Consider the following 16,243-nt stretch of genomic DNA (forward strand, 5'->3'; position numbering starts at 1 on the left):
GCTTCATTGCCTGGTTCAGGCGCTCCTCCAGCCTGGACACCCCATGGCCCTGTCCCCTCCCTCCGATGGATCAGCAACAGACCCCACCTGCAGGTGAGCCAATCCACCATCTGCCTCTGGGCCCAGCAACTAAGGACCTGCTCCAAAGGGTCAGCGGGCTCCAACCCACTTCCAAGAGCAGGGAGCTGAGAAGGCAAAAGCACCCCAGGGCAGGTCCTGCTCATGGACTGCTGGACCGTGGCTGGTGGCCATTCCTCTGCACACTGGCTGAGCGGCAGAGGCTGGGTGACCAGGGAACATGCCACGTTGATTCCTGAAAAGCGGTTTCATTTCCCCAACCCTGGTTCCCAGGTCCCTTGCGATCTGGGGGCTTGACCTCTGAATGTTTCCAACAACCCTCCACTGTTTCTCTTGAGCAAGCTGGAGTGCCTATTCCATTCCTTTTTATCTGAGAAACTTCTGACCTGGGCTCCATCTTTACAGGTGAGGAAACTGAGTTTCAAGGAAATTAGTTCATGCAAAATGCTTGTGCTCATTATTGAAATCTGTCTCTGCCTGGAAAAGATTAAAGCTGTAAGTTTTTGGCAGAGATGTTTTTCTGACCCCAAACAGACATTTTTCTGACCCACGAATGAAACACATTCACTCTGTCCTCCCTGAGTTGCAGCTGGCCCAGTCAACTTCAAAAAACAGATGAACGAGAGGGGAAAACTCCAGCCAGGGATGGGGACCCAGGGGTTTTCCGATTAGATTGGGAAGTTCTTTGTAGCCTACGCAGGTTTCAGCAGGGGACTGGAAGGCTCTGGAAATAAACAACTGCGGGATCTTTCTTCCACTCACATTTTATCTCCACAGCCTCAAGTATGTCAAAAATGTCTCAGCGGTCCTCATGACACGCCTGCTTTAAGAAGAGTGAAAACGCAGGCTGGTGATGAAACTAAAACACAAGGCCTGTAAGACCACAGAGGCTGTTTTCCGTTTAGTACCTCTGCCCAAGCACTCAGGTTTCTCACCCGCCCACATTCCCCAGACTTCACTCTGGAGGCAACTGACCTCACGGTCAATATGAGGTTTTAAATTTTTATTTAACATAAAATTTAATTTTATTAAATTTATTTTTAATAAATACTTTTAATTTAATGAGGCAGCCCCTATGTGACTGAGGCTCACTCATGCAGAGCTTCTGAAAGAGGCTGAGCACCGCTTCACGTGCAAGTGATGTGTGGCCAGGTCCTCGCAGTGGTCCAGCTGCTGACCCGCTGTGATGACAGGCCTCACCTCCAGGGGGCGTCCTGCAGGCCTGGGTGTCTGCAGTTAAGGATGCTGGCCTTGGCTGCGCTGGCCCTGAGGACCTCAGAAAACTGGGATCTCCCTCGTCAGTACAGACAGGCTGGCGTCCAATTCAAACCTCAAGAGTAAACCCCTTAGTGGCTGCCAGGGCAGGAGGGCAGGGGGCGACAGGAGTAGGCCCTGAGCGGGAGGGGGGTCTTCTGAGGTGATGGAAAGATTCTGAGACCAGAGACAGGTGCTGGTCACATGACACTATGAACTAAGCGCCAACTGGACTGTATACGTTTAAACGGTTTGTTGAATGCTATGCAAATTTCACGTCCAAAAACCCAAGCTCACGTAATCAGAAAATCTGGCGATAGTCTGAAAAGTAGCCCCTGAAGAGCAAGAATCTGTCTGAGTGTCCATATGGACCAGACCTTGGCCAAGGCACGCCCTACAGGGAGGGTGGACGGGTCTACGCAGCTGGACAGCACCGATCTTTCAGACCACCCAACTCACTTCCTAACTGTAGCCTTGATTTTTAAGTAAATTTGCAGTTTTAAGAGAAATACTTTAACCTGTTGGATTCACAAGTGATTTCTACTGGCCAGAGGGGGACTCAGGGATACTGGCCCCATAGCTCATGTGTCCTCCCAGTAAGGAAGGATGACTTGGGACACACAAACAAGCTTATTAATAACCCTCTGAACCTGAACTTGAATGGGGCACTCTCTGAGCCTGACTTCTTGTCTGTAAAATGGACAGGATGTGTTCCTGGGCGGGAGGAGACCTAACATGCAGACAGCGGGTGAGCGAGGCTGGAGCTCCCGCCTCCACGGCCATTGGCAGGATTATGGGAACTGGCCTTGACCCTGGTCTCCCATCGAGCCCCTCCTTGGTTGGCACACTCCCCGAGGAGCCATCGGGCCAAGCTCTGCTATTTGCCAGTTACGGTCCGTCACACGAGTCTTAAAGTGAAAGGAACTGGAATCAGGCATCATTCCTGCTCCCTCACCTGCTCCATCACCTTGAACAGCAGCATCCACTGGCCCTTTAATAAATGATTTCTGGTGGCGCTAACAGGGGATCAGTAACAGGTAAAGAACCTGACGCCACGTGAGTGGGGAGTGAAGTACTAGGTCGCTTCAGTCGTGCCCGATTCTGTGCGACCCTGTGGGCTGTAGCCCACCGGGCTCCATTGTCCATGGGTTTCTCCAGGCGAGAATGCTGGAGTGGGTTGCCAGGCCCTTCTCCAGGGGATCTTCGACCTAAGGATCAAACCAGTGTCTCTTAAGTCTCCTGGATTGGCAGGCGGGTTCTTTACCACTATCGCCACCTGAGAAGCCCAATGTGTATGTAATTCCACGTGGGTGCCGCTACATGCAAATCACAAAATCAGGCACTGGTCAAACCCCCTGAGGGTTTCCCTGGTGGCTCAGACAGTAAAGAATCTTCCGGCAATGCGGGAGACCTGGGCTGGATCCCTGGGTGGGGAACATCCCCTGGAGAAGGGGATGGCTACCCACTCTGGTATTCTTGCCTGGGGAATTCCGTGGACAGAGGAGAGTGGTGGGCTACAGTCCATGGGGTCACAAAGAGTCAGACACGACTGAGTGACTAACACTTTCACAAAATCCCTTGATGCTCCTCCTCACAATGAACTTAGGACAAATCAGATCTTGAACATTAAGAAGCAAAGAGAAAACACTGCATTTGTGTTTCTGTAGGGGGGAAAAAAGCCACAAAAAAATGGCCAAATGTGTGAGGATCCCGTCTCTTTAAATGCTGGGAGACACACATCCACTCCCTAAAGCCCCCACAGCCCTCTGCCATCTCCATGGCCAGGAGAGGTGTGAGCCCTGCTCTGGGAGCCCTTAATGACAGGATGGAGACCCCGGGGGCAAGGCCCACCCACCCTGCTTCCTCTTCCCAGGGGTCCTGCTGCCCAGGGTACCCTGGCTCAGTCCCAGAAAAAGCAAACCACATAAATGACACCCAGGAAAGTGTTGGAGCTGAAAAGGGGCCCTAAGTAAAGCTCCCCATTGACCTCCTGCTTTTCTCAAAAGGGGTCCACCCCGGCCAAGCTGTGCCTTCAATTCAGACCCAGATGAGGTAACCTGGGCGGGGGGGCACAGGGCAGGGAGCCCAGCCACACCATCCCTGGTATCTACCAGGGTTATCTCCAGGGAAGAACCAAGCCACATGCTTGCTGTTTGAGTTCAGAAACCCCAGCTTTCCGGCCAATGCCAGTCCAAAAGAATGCAAGGAATGTGGATGCCTTTCACTGGGTTTCACTGCAAACCCAAACAGATCACAACCTCCAGGGCAAAGGCTTGCTGACAGCCGCTTCCTGGGCAGAGGTATTTTAAGTCCCTAAGACCTCAGTGGGGACCAGAACACTCCTGAATTCCTCACCCACTATTAAAAGCCACAGGGTCATAACCTGCAAACCTCCTGCAACATTCTTTCTTTATAGCACAGGCTGATACTAGAAAACAAAAAGATATGATATAAAAGGTGGGGTGGGGTGGTGAAAGCTGAAACAAAATTCCAATCAGCTGCCCCCAGGTGAACAGAAGACACACAGGATTTAAGGATAACCTGCACCTCAGACACTTTATCCAGAACAGCTTTTATTATTCAACTGGGCCTTGCAAGGATTTCCTGGCTTCCCTGGTGGCTCAAATGGTAAAGAATCTGCCTGCAATGCAGGAGTTCTGGGTTCAATCTCTGGGCTGGGAAGATCCCCTGGAGAAAGGAATGGCAACCCACTCCAGTCTTCTTGCCTGGAGCATTCCAGGGAAGAGGAGTCTGGTGGGCTACAGTCCATGGGGTCACAAAGAGTTGGACACGACTGAGCAACTAACATTGGACTCTACAAGGAAGCAGGGTCTGGGGTGTTCCATCTCAATCCCCTTCTTCAACCTGTGTCTGCAAAGGACCCCCTTTCATTGTATCTGATCCTTTTCACCCCCAGTTGGAAAGTCTCCTTTGTTTTTAAACATGAAGTCTGCAGCATGTTACGCAGATAATCTGACCCAGCTGATTGTACAATAGAAGGTTTTTCCTACTATTATTGTAGGTCACGGGGATAAAGATCAAGAACAGCAAATATCTGAGAACGTTCTACCCGGCCACCATTCACTCTCCCTTCTTTCTGCCAACTCACTTCTTCCTCCTGAGCAGTGGCTAAAGCTTCCTGCTCACGTTTTCTGCCAACCTTACACTCCTTTCCCAGGACACACCTGTCCCGGGGCCACACAGAGCCAAAGGCATCGCATCTCATCACTGGTGGCCATTGTTCCAGAAGCTCGGAACCTCTCCAGCTTTAAGAATAAAGCTCCTTTGTGCAAACACACAGGACAGCCAACCTGGGCTCCGTCCCCCCCGCTTTCAGGGAGGCAGACAAGCGCACTGGCTGGTTTCTGGGCAGAGCGAGAACGTGTCATCGATGGACACAGAGGGAAGTCACCGAGGTTAACAGAAACCTGGAGCTGTTCCGGGTACTCGCCCGTGCCAGGCACGCTGGTGACCTCTGACCTCCTGCAGGCACGTGGAGCGCTGACGAGGAGGAGGTGAAGACAGGCCCGTGCGGGGATGGACGGTGCTGCAGGGTCTGGGGGAAGCGACTTCTCCCTCCTGAGAGGCTGGCGGGCACTCCGGGCACGCCCCCTCCTGGGGGTGACGCCGCCCCCTCCGCGGGACAGGCCCCGGTGGGGGGCGCACTCCGGCGCCCTGCCTGCATCGCTTACCTGTCACCGGCCCCAGCTCCCTGACGTCAAAGCCCCAGCCCCAGGACGCGGCCTTCTGTCCAGAGAAGGGAGACGCTGCAAGACAAAAGGGGAACGGAGACTGAGAGCCAGTCTTGCGCAGCTGAAGAGCTCATTCCAGCTCTTTCCTCAAGGCTCTTTCACATCTGGAGCCGGTTACGCTGGCCACTGCGTTTACCGGGAAAGATGAGGGTGGCGGTGCAGGCTGGAATCGCCCCGGAACCCTTTCCATTCCGGCTGCCAGGTGCGTGGCCGGCTTTCTAGAACCCCCTCCCGGAAAGAGGCCCTCTACCAGGTCACGGCCCTGCTGAGGCAGCCACTCTGCCCTAAGAGGATGCCCCCCACCTCCCACCCAACCCCGACAAGCGGGAAAGGGCTGTCCAGGGTTGGAGCGTCTGTGGGGTCTCAAGGGCTTCCCTCTGCACCCGCAACCTCAGGTCCCTTCCAAAGGGTCTGACCCCAAGAGTGCACCCCAGTAACTTGCGCCACAGTTGGCTTCCAGGAACCCAGTCACCACGAGGGCATTTTTGGCTTGTTTCTTCTCAAGGCTGTATTATCTTCCCTCACCTGCTATCACTTCTGCAGAGATGGGCAGTGCCGCCTCAACAGAATAATCTTATCAGCTAAACCCAAGAGATGGATTCCCTGATGGCTTGCCAGCAGTGGGGTTTCCTCCCCACTTGCTGGTCACTTAGGAGGTGGTGACTAACAGTAACCAAGGAGCCCATGTTTGCAATAGGTTCCTTAAACAAGGATGATGATGGATGGTGGGATCAAAGGTACCACCGTGGCACGACACCCTGGCCTTCTGAATGGGAGCAACAGAGCTGCTCCAGGCTTTACAGGAGCCCTGCACCTGGCCAGCCTGTGAAACAGGAGGAAATCCCATCCTGGGCACCTTCCCCAAATCACTGTCCTCCCCTGGAACAGACCCTCAGCCACGTTATCAGTCCACATGCAATTACAAGGAGCATCACAGGAGGGCAAGAATTATCCCGAGATGCTGGGGCAGCTGGCTGGTCTTCACAGCACCGTTTCCTCTGGGACTTCCATGGCAAAATGAATTCCAGATGCACAGAAAGGTGAGAGGACAGGCTGGGAGGCGTGGAAGGAAATCAACCAGAAGGAAAGAGAAAATCCAGCTCTTGTACACTTAACTCTTAAGGTAGAGACAGACCTCAGTGCACAAGGAATGTAGGAAACACAAAGGCAAAAAGAAAAACCCCAGTGAAATCAATGAATGCTACAAAAAGGCAGCAACAACCTGGGGAAATATATCTGAATGTGACAAAAGATTCAGACCCCAAGAAGTTCAGAAAATGCAGCGTTGGGTAGGACATTGAAAGCTCAGGATGCAGAGGCCGCTGTACACCCATCACCTGGATTCTGGGTGCATCTGCAGACCTTGGCATGTCAGCGAGTTGCTCGCAGGACCCCAAAGACTGTCTAGGCAGGGCAGATGAGAACCTCGCACTTTAAAAGGGGCGGAGGTACTGGAAAGGCCTGGGGGGAGTGAAACAGTGCAGGGGTGGCCTCTCAAAAGTGGGTTTTTGGTATTTTAATGCTGTTCCCTGGTAGCTCAGTTAGTAAAGAATGCGCCTGCAATGCAGGAGACCCTGGTTCAATTCCTGGGTTGGGAAGATCCACTGGAGAAGGGATAGGCTGCCCACCCTAGTATTCTTGGGCTTCCCTTGTGGCTCAGCTGGTAAAGAATCCGTCTGCAATGTGGGAGACCTGGGTTCAATCCCTGGGTTGGGAAGACCCTACAGCAAAGGGAAAGGCTACCCACTTCAGTATTCTGGCCTGGAGACTTCCATGGACTGTATAGTCCATGGGGTTGCAAAGAGTCGGACACGACTGAGTGACTTTCAGTTTCACTTTCAATCTTTCCAGTTTGCTCTATGGTGTGAAGGGCATACATCTCTGTTGTCCTTTTTTTTCTTTTTAAGGGGCTTCCCAGGTGGCACTAGTGATAAAGAACCCGCCTGCCAGTGCTTGAGATGCAGGAGATGTGGGTTTGATCCCTCGGCTGGGAAGATCCTCTAGAGGAGGCAAATGGCAGCCCACTCCAGTATTCTTGCCTGGAGAATCCCACGGACAGAGGAGCCTGGCGGGCTACAGTCCTTGGGGTCACAAAGAGTCTGACATGACTGAAGCGATTTAGCATGCACGCGTGCACCAGTGTGAGAACTTGGGTGTCTCCTTTGCTTTATAAACCATCCCCTCCCTGGCATCTAGGCTGGGGGGACAGGACTTGCTATCCTCCCTCCTGTCCAGGTGCCCACTCTGTTGGACCTCTCACCTCTGCACGGGTCCACCTGCAGGCCCTTCAGGAAGAGCAAGAAGGGGTCGGGGGTTGGCAAGGCCACAGAGTCTCATGCAAAGAGTATCTCTAGTGGTCAACGGCCTCTACTTCCCACATCTACATCACGGCTCTCCCTAAAGCCCATTTTCCAGATGCAAAATAGCTGTGTGCTCTGCACAACCAGAGGAGACCACCACCAAGTCTTTTATGAGAAGGGGAGGACTTTATGAAGAGGGGAGGACTGCGTTTCCTCTCCCAGTCCAATTACAGCATCCTCAGTCAACGCAGCTTGAAGTGCTGGATCACTCCGCATTTTAGGCAAGAGCCTAGGAAACCACTGGGCTTTTCTCTTGCTCACTGCAGCAGGCTCCTGAAGCTCTGTTCCCTCATAGGGATTCCTGGTAAGGTTCCTAGATAGATCTGTGGCAGCACAGGTGCACACCCGGAGCCCTCTGCCCGCTCAGTGTTCATGACTCTGGCTGTGAACGGGTGTGCCTGTGAGGTCCAGGGTACGGGGACTAGGTGAACAGGACTAGCCCCTTCCCACCGCCCCAGCTGTAGGCTCTACCTCTCTGGAAGCCCCAGGTTTCTGCACAAGGACCCGCTGACCTGAGAGGAGAGGGTTGTGGTCCTTCAGCCAAGGAGGGAGCCGCCAGAAGCCAGGGGCCCATCAGTCCCCACAGCCCCCAAAGAAAACACAGGACTTAGTGTATGTGGATCAAGTTAGGTCCAGACCCTGGAGTCTAGAAGATGCCCGATGTCCTGATTTTGTGGTTTGTTTCCAGGCACATCAATGCTGTACTGCCGAAGTTCGGGGGGAATCTCCAAGAACCACAGAGCTGTCATAAAGCAATGCTGAGAAGGCTCTGTTGTATTCAGGAGCCTCCAAACAAGACCACAATCCAGTGAGGACACCATCGACATCACTGCCCTGCATCACTGCAGCTGCTTCATCCGCAGCTTACCATCTTGGCAGGTGATGGGATGACAGGGCTTATCCTACCTGAGGACATCTGGAAAGCTCAGCAGGTAAACTTAGAGGCTCAAGAAACTTAGACGGGAAGCTATTCAAAGACATAGCCTCATCCTAAAGTCTCGCCCCAGGACAGGTCCCAATAAGACACTCAGCCATTCTCTCCCCGTACCTGAGGTTATGGCCAAAATCATGCCCCCCACCCCATGCACACAGGCATCCCAGGCGGCGCTAGTGGGAAAAAGAACCCACCTGTCAATGCAGGAGACATAAGAGACTGAGGTTCCATCCCTGGGTCGAGAAGATCCCCTGGAGAAGGAAACGGTGACCCACTCCAGCATTCTTGCCTGGAGAGTCGCACGGATAGAGGAGCCTGGCAGGCTACAGTCCATGGGGTCGCAAAGAGTCGGACACGACTGAAGCAACGTAGCAGGCACACACGCACCCCATGGATACACTGAAGCCCTAGCCGCCAGACCCTCAGAATGTGACCATATTTGAAGAAAGGGTCTTTACAGAGGTAATTCAGTGAAAACGAGGTCATGAGAGGGAATCCAAACCCAGTTCGACAGGTGTTTTCACACAGGAGGAAATTTGGAGGCAGATACACAGATAGGGAGAACTCCACATGAGGATGAAGGCGCCCCCAGGACGATGTGTCTACAAGTCAAGGTTGCCAGCAAACCAGCACAAGCTGGGGGAAGCCTGGGACCATGTCTCCCGCGTAGCCTCAGAAGGAACCGACCCTGCAGACACTCTGTGTTGGACTTCCAACCTCCTCTGTGCCGGGAGACGATACATTTTTATTGTTTAAGCACCCAAGCTTGCGGCTCTTTGTTACGGCACCCAAGCCAACTCATACAACCAGTCCCATACAACATACAACAAACCCGAAGAAGGGGTCCTCATGAGGCCACCTGTCTCAAGAGCTGAAAGTGACAGGTTCAGAAACACTCTGAAACGTTCCCTTTGCTCAACCTACAGCTTGGTTCGTGTTAACCCCGTGAGAGCCGGCCACCCTGCAGTGCCAAGCCTCTCAGAGCAGGACCTACGTGGCCCTCTAATGTCACTGAACACCCAAACCTCCATGCTTTGCTCCTATAATCCCAGCATGTGCTCAGTGGCCTGGCATCTACGCAGTCGCCCAGCACAGTTCTTCACAGCTGGAGGAAAAGCATTTTTAGGGTGGTTCTGGGGAAACTGGCCTATTACCTGGGTTTCTAACCATCACAATGGACACGTATGGATCCACCGGCCAGAGGGTCCTTTACATCGGGCACCTGTCAGTATCTAGACTGGCATCTCTCCAGGGCAAGATTCGGTCTCACCCACTCTTGTGCCCACCACACCTGAAAACACCAAAGTAGGAGCACGAAAGCACAAAACAGAGCCAAACCCAGCCCAACAGCTGTCTCTGCCCACAAATGAAGAGGGTTTTTCAATAGGGAAAGCACAGAATAAGACGTAAAAATCATATGAAATGTTTTACAAATATGAAATTCAGATCGCAGTGTGCAGAAGTACAGTTTAATTGAACACAGGCACCCTGTCCCTTTACGGATTTGTCTGTGGTTCTTCTGTGAGTCGATGACACCCAAAGGTAACTGCCACAGACACCTGAGGGGGCTGCAGAGCCGAAACACTGCCTGACCTTCTACAGTGAAAGTGCGCCGACCCCGGTCTACACCAGCCCTATGCAGGCTGCAGGGCAGAGGCCAGCCTGGGGTAGGCTCAAATCACAGAGGTTGGCAGCACCCACGGGGCATGGCCAATGCCCAAGGGCTGGCCGGGTAGCAGGCAGCATCTGAGATGGCAAGAGGAAGGGAAGGGCAACAATGGGAGGTGTGGCTTGAAAAGGAAGCAGGAATGGCCCAGAGGTAAACTTTATCAACCAGAAACTGCTTCCTAGAGCCCGCTCCAACCTGCGAAGGGAGAGCTCTGGGCCCCTCTGGGCACAGGCTTGCACCCCGGGTCCCTCTGCAAGAGATGCTCACGTGAGCATCGGGGCCCAGGCCTGGCGGTGGACTTCACTCTTGGGTCTCCATTGTTTATGGAAGAAAGGACAAGGCAACCAATTTATAAAACTGAGAAAATTCATGCTTCGGCAGACAGACCTTGGTATTTAACGCTAACAAAATAAACACTAGTGAAACAACAGTCCTTAGGTGTGTGGTGGGTGAGACAGCCAAGTGAAAGTAACACCTGGTCTCTGGGGAAACCTTTCTTACAGAGAATACAGAACTGCTTCACCTGCCTCTCCTAAAATTTCATAGTATTTCCAATTTTATAGATTGGGGGGCAAGGAACAGCCTTTCCTCTCTCGTGGAGGAAGCCTGGATTGACTGTGAAGCACAGAAGGTGGGTTACTGAGACACATGTCGACCAGATGCCCGCAGCGACTTCACCCTACACACCTGTACGTTCCCACCCGGCGCTTGGCACAGTATCAAGTCGGTGGTTTGGTTCATGGTTCGTGGCCGGCGTTCTGCGCATCCTTCCTCCCCAGCAGGGCGGGGACAAGGGTGAAGGCTCCCGTGTGTGGGGGTGGCCTGTGCTCACTTGCTCTCAGGTGTGTGGACGCCCACACCTGTGGCCACAAGGCTGCCTTCTCCTCCTCCTCTGGGCTTCTGCTCCCACTGGGTGGAGCTGATGGGCTTTGCTATGGACATTTTAATGGATCTAATTATCACATAAATCATCACGGGAGATGAGCAGCTTCCAGGACCAGTCAAGTGGAATATTTTGTAAAGACCTGATAGTGAGGAATCACTTAAAACAGGCTGGCAAACTAGACCACATTAAACATTTAAGAAAAAAAAATAAAATAAAACTCCAGAACTCTTGACTCAGGCTGCTTTGTCAGCCTTTGTGTCAACCCTTGACTCTAAATGGGGAATCGGGACTTCCCTGGGGGCACAGTGGGTAAGAGTCTGCCTGCCAGTGCAGGGGACAGAGGTTTGTTTCTTATCCAGGAAGGGCCCACAGGCAGCAGATCATCTAAGCCCGTGTGTTGCACCACCGAAGCCTGTGCCCTAGAGTCTGTGCTCGGCAACAAGAAGTCATCACGATGAGATGTCCGCACACGCAACTAGAGTAGCCCCTGCTCCCTGCAACTAGAGGAAGCCCGGGTGCAGCATCAAAGACCCGGTGCAGCCAAAAACAAACTAATAAATATAATGAATGTAAAAAAATAAATGGGGAATCGTGAGGCTGTACTAGGCTGTGGTCCATGCATGCCAGTCATCAAACACACACTCAGAGAAAGACCTTCACCCAATGTAGGAAGACTGGAAGATCCATGGACACTGGTTTTTTTCCATTAAAAAAAAAAAAAAATCTAATTCTTCCAGGCTTTGACTAACTTTTTCCACTCACTGACTAATTACTTAGGACCTTTACAATCTGACCGGGGTCACAGATCTGGGCTCCCAGAAGGGCTGGAGGTTTAAATCCAACATCATGACAATCCCCACTGCAAAGCTGATGAAGGAGCTTCCAAGAAGTCTGAAGTTTTCCATTCTGACCGTAGCCTGTTCCTCTGAATAAGTGGGGAGGTGGCTCCATCCAGGGGTGGGGTGTGTGAGATGCCATATGGATGGGGAAAGCCTGGACACAGAGGTTTCTGAGATGACCCCGTCAGATCCGAAGACTTGCATTCCAGCTCTGCCCTTCATGGGCCTGACAACCTCTGCCAGCTTACCTAATTTGACTCTGGGTCTGGGCTTCCTCAAGTGTAAAACTGGGCTCTCCATGTCATGCTGGAGATTACTCTTTAGCTTTTGTTTTCTCTACTCTATCATCTATTTTTCTCCCTATCACAGAGTAGACTCTTCCCATCTTTTCTGTTAGTCTATGGACTGCAGGGAGATATCAAACCAGTCAATCCTGACGGAAATCAACCTTGAATATTCACTGGAAGGACTGATGCTGAAGCTGAAGCTCCAACACTTTTGCACCTGATATGAAGAACTGACCCATTGGAAAAGACCCTGTTGCTGGGAAAGATTGAGGGCGGGAGGAGAAGGGGGCAACAGAGGATGAGATGGTTGGATGGCCTCATCGACTTGATGGACATGAGTTTGAGCAAGCTCTGGGACATAGGGAAGCCTCTGAAAGGACAGGGAAACCTGGCATGTTGCAGTCCATGGGGCCACAAAGAGTTGGACACGACTTAGCAACTGAACAACAGCGTGGGCCACATTAAGGGCAGAGACCCTGCCTTTCTCTTCTTTGAAACATCAAAGTCCAGAGATACAGCCAAATGCATAATAGAAATCTCGCGATTATGCTTACGGCATAAATGGCTGAGAACGAAACTTCTTCTGTATGAATGAGGCGGTGGTTCTCAAACAAGGGCACATACCAGGCTCACCTGGAGGGTTTGTTAAAACATAGACTGCTGGTCTCCACCGTGAGGGCTGGGCCGGGGCTGAATGTGCATTCCCAACTTGCTCCCAGGTGATGCTGGCGCCACTGGTCCCTGGCCCACACTGATACTACGTGGGGTACTGACAACAGTGCGCTTCTCCACCTGACCTCCTGGAGGTTGGAGGGGGGCAGGGTCAGCACCATTGTGTTCTCAGCAGACTCAGTAAGTGAGGTTCAGCAGGGTTTCAATGACTGACCGAGGTCAAGAAACGGGAAGCTGAGATCATAACCCACTGGTCCAAAGCCGCCCCCAGGACCTCGATGAACAGAAAAACAGCCAAGCACAAAGAAAACAGAGGCAGGCAAAGCAGGCTGCAGGCAGACCGGGTGTCTCTGCCTGAGGGCATCAAATGCCAGCCCGGGTTCCAGCGCTACCCTGCCTTCCTTCTTTCCTTCTTCCAAGGCAGAAATTATAACCTCCCCCATCTCAAGTCTCCTAAAGTAAGAAGAAGTACACCATCCTGCCTGGCGTTCATGAGCTGCGGGAAGGGGGGCTTCTGTGCCAGGCCTGGGAGCCTCCCGACAAACCCAGAGGAGGCGGAAATACTGGGACAGTCAGCGTGTGCAAGCGCAAACCCTATTTGAACAGAGCCTCAAATCCTGGCTTCGGCCGCTGAATCTGAGGCCCGGGACGTGCACCCTTGCTCCTTGGCGCCCAGCAGGCAGGGTGGGGAACTGCCCGGCCTCGAGTGCGTGCTGGCAGGGCCTGGCACATGTGGGCTCCAGCACGGTCCCTTTTCTGCCAGGACCCCAGCAGGCACCTCCTTCCCCAGAAGTGCCCTCCTGTGGGTCACCCCTCCCTGAATGGGGTTAGGGGGGAAGACCTGTCAAAGCGAGCACCACCCACCCTCTGACCTCGCAGATTCTTCTTCCTGGAGGTCACGTCTTCACCCCGGCAACCTCTCATCTTAGCAACAGTGAAAGAGGGGGAGATGGAGCCTGGGCCCTCCCCCTGCTAACAGTGGGCCTTTTCCAGCTCAGCTGACCCCAAATCCCCTCCACGCCGGGCTCACCTCCCAAGAGCCCCCTTCCCCTCTCAGCTCTACAGAGTGCGCTGGGGGGGCCTCCGCCTGCCTTGCTGTTGGACTGGGGTACCATTCAGTTCCCAAAACCTAGCCAAAGCTGCGGGAAAAGGGCAGAATCCCTCCTCGAAGAGAACATGGATTGCTTTGTCATCTGTTAATCTGCTGTGTACCCCAGCCCACTCCCACTTCTAGATCACACGCCCTACCCTCACAGATATGCAGAAACGGGTCAGAAACAGACGCACGGCAACAAACATTTTCTGAAGCCCAAGACCCAAACCAGGTTATAAGAGGACAGTGTGTTTTTATTCATTTCCCCCAAAATAAATCCCCAGTTTCTAAAATCTCTCCATTGAGATGAGTATAATGTTATCCAGAAATTCAAGGTAGTTCCCAACCCCTGGAACAGCTTACTTTTGTAACAAGACTTAAAAAAAAAAAAATGCAATCTTCAATACACATAGATAAAGAAAATGCCAACTTTAAGCTATTTCAACAGATGCCTGTGTGCTGGAGAGGTGGGCATTTGGGGAGACACTCGTATTGATGGACACATGCTTGGGTGACCCTTACCCGCCACCAGCAAGGCTGGACCAAGGGCACAGCTCCATGGGGTCACTTCCCTCTCTGACCCCACAGCTCTAACTACAGGCTGGAATAGGTGTGTGGAACCGGGTCATGTCAGAACACCCTGGCCCAGGTGGCTATTAGGGACAAGAAAGGTGGGTTCCATTGGCCATCCTTCACTCCCTGCCAGGGCCACGTGAGCCTCTCTGATGAGCCTCTCCACCCAGCGACTGTTCTACACAGTAACACCTCTGTCATCAGCAACCAGCAATCAGGCGTGAAAGGTTAACACAACTGTGAACACAGCTCAAGCCCTCCTGGCTGGTGCTCATTTGGCTCTGAGGGACAGGAGGTTAAGTGTCAACAGATCGCTCCGTCATCTCCCAAATCTGCACTTGGACTCTGTTCCCTGCAAGGTACAGAAGGGCTGGCAAGATAAATAAAACCAATGGGTCCTGCACTCTAGACGGGAAATAAGAGACAGCAGGGACCTGAACATAGACAAGGCTGGGGGCTTCCCTGGCGGCTCAGTGGTAAGAATCTGCCTGCCAATGAAGGAGACACGGATTCAATACCTGGTCCGGGAAGATGCCACGTGCGGAGAAGCAGCTAAGCCTGGGAGGCACGACTACTGGGCCCTCGAGCCCTAGAGCACATGCTCAGACAGACAAGAGAAGGCCCTGCAGTGGGAAGCTCCTGTGCCTCAACTGGAGAGGAGCCCCTGCTCTCCACAACTGGAGAAAAGCCCGTGCGGCACGGAGACCCAGCGCAGCCAAAAAAAAAAAAAAGGCTGAAAATGGAAGATGCCAAGACACACAGCTGCTGGTGTGAGCCCAGAACTAGACGGAGAGAAAACTCCTGGATGGAGGAGGGGCTCCTGGGAGACGGGGAAGGAGGCACCACCTGCGCTGACCGGGTTCCAAACAGGTATCAAGAGAGGATGCTACACACAGGGGTCAACAGTCCCTCTGCGGGCGAAGTGCTTGGTGCCTCTGTGCTCCCATCACTCCTCACACATGCATTTGAACTTTCTCCAAGCCTCGCCCGAACACCGTCTGCTTCGCCGACCGAGACACTCATGAAGACACGCCTGGGAGGCTGTCTCAGCTCTCGCTGGAGGGGGCGGCTGAAATAGCTGCCTTTCTCAGGACCCACAGGGAGCGTGAGTCTGGATTTAGTGGAGGCCACACTGTATTGGCTTTGTGTACAACGAGTCACCCCTCACTGTGCTGTCAGGATACCCTCCAGGACGTCCCTGGTGGTCCAGTGGTTAAGAATCCACCTGCCAATGCAGGGGACATGAGTTCGATTCCTGGTCTGGGAAGATTCCATGTGTCACAAGGCAACTAAGCAGGACAGCTACAGCCACTGAAGCTTGCGTGCTGCAACCACTGAAGCTCTGCCCCGAGAGCCCGTGCTTTCCAACGAGAAGCCGCTCAGTGAGACGGCCAGGCGCTGCATCTAGAGAAAGCCCACAAGCAGCAAAGAAGACCCAGCACAGCCAAAAAAGGAAGAAGACCATACCCTCCATATGGGCGGGTGTGACCCCCATCACAGCGCCCCAGGCCCCAGCCCTCGCTCAGCCTTCAGGGCACTCTCCTGTGGCTGCCCCATCCCCCAGAGGAACCATTCTAAGGTTCTTCAGGAGGGCCCCCAGCAGTCACAGTGACCATGAGCCCACTGACTCCCCTTGTACTTGCCTCCCTCACTTCCTCATGTCGCCCTCCTGCATCCCCACTGCTGCTTCTGGGGACCACCTCTCCCCAAAATGTCAATCCCCAAGCCCTCACCTCAGGCTCTGCACTTGGGGATCCCAAACAAGAAGAGATGGCAAATGTCAAGCTGGCACTTGGCCACTAGGCCTTTTTTGGCCAAGACAGAAGCTGAGTGACATGGGTGCATT

At 53.1% G+C, this 16,243-nt stretch overlaps 1 protein-coding gene across 3 annotated transcripts in view; it reads right to left on the bottom strand.

Annotated features, from left to right (window-relative positions):
- SH3BP4 (SH3 domain binding protein 4) overlaps positions 1-16,243 on the bottom strand; it is a 99,119-nt gene that overhangs the window by 52,131 nt on the left and 30,745 nt on the right. For 2 of the 3 annotated variants that reach the window (XM_069584805.1, XM_069584823.1), the window contains exon 2: positions 5,025-5,099. The exons of the other annotated variant lie outside the window; for it this stretch is intronic. The gene's annotated coding sequence lies outside the window, so the exon portion shown is untranslated. The remainder of the gene's footprint in view (positions 1-5,024; positions 5,100-16,243) is intronic. 3 annotated transcript variants of the gene reach the window in all.

Source organism: Ovis canadensis, chromosome 1 (assembly GCF_042477335.2).
Source record: "Ovis canadensis isolate MfBH-ARS-UI-01 breed Bighorn chromosome 1, ARS-UI_OviCan_v2, whole genome shotgun sequence".
In the NCBI taxonomy this organism is placed as follows: domain Eukaryota; kingdom Metazoa; phylum Chordata; class Mammalia; order Artiodactyla; family Bovidae; genus Ovis; species Ovis canadensis.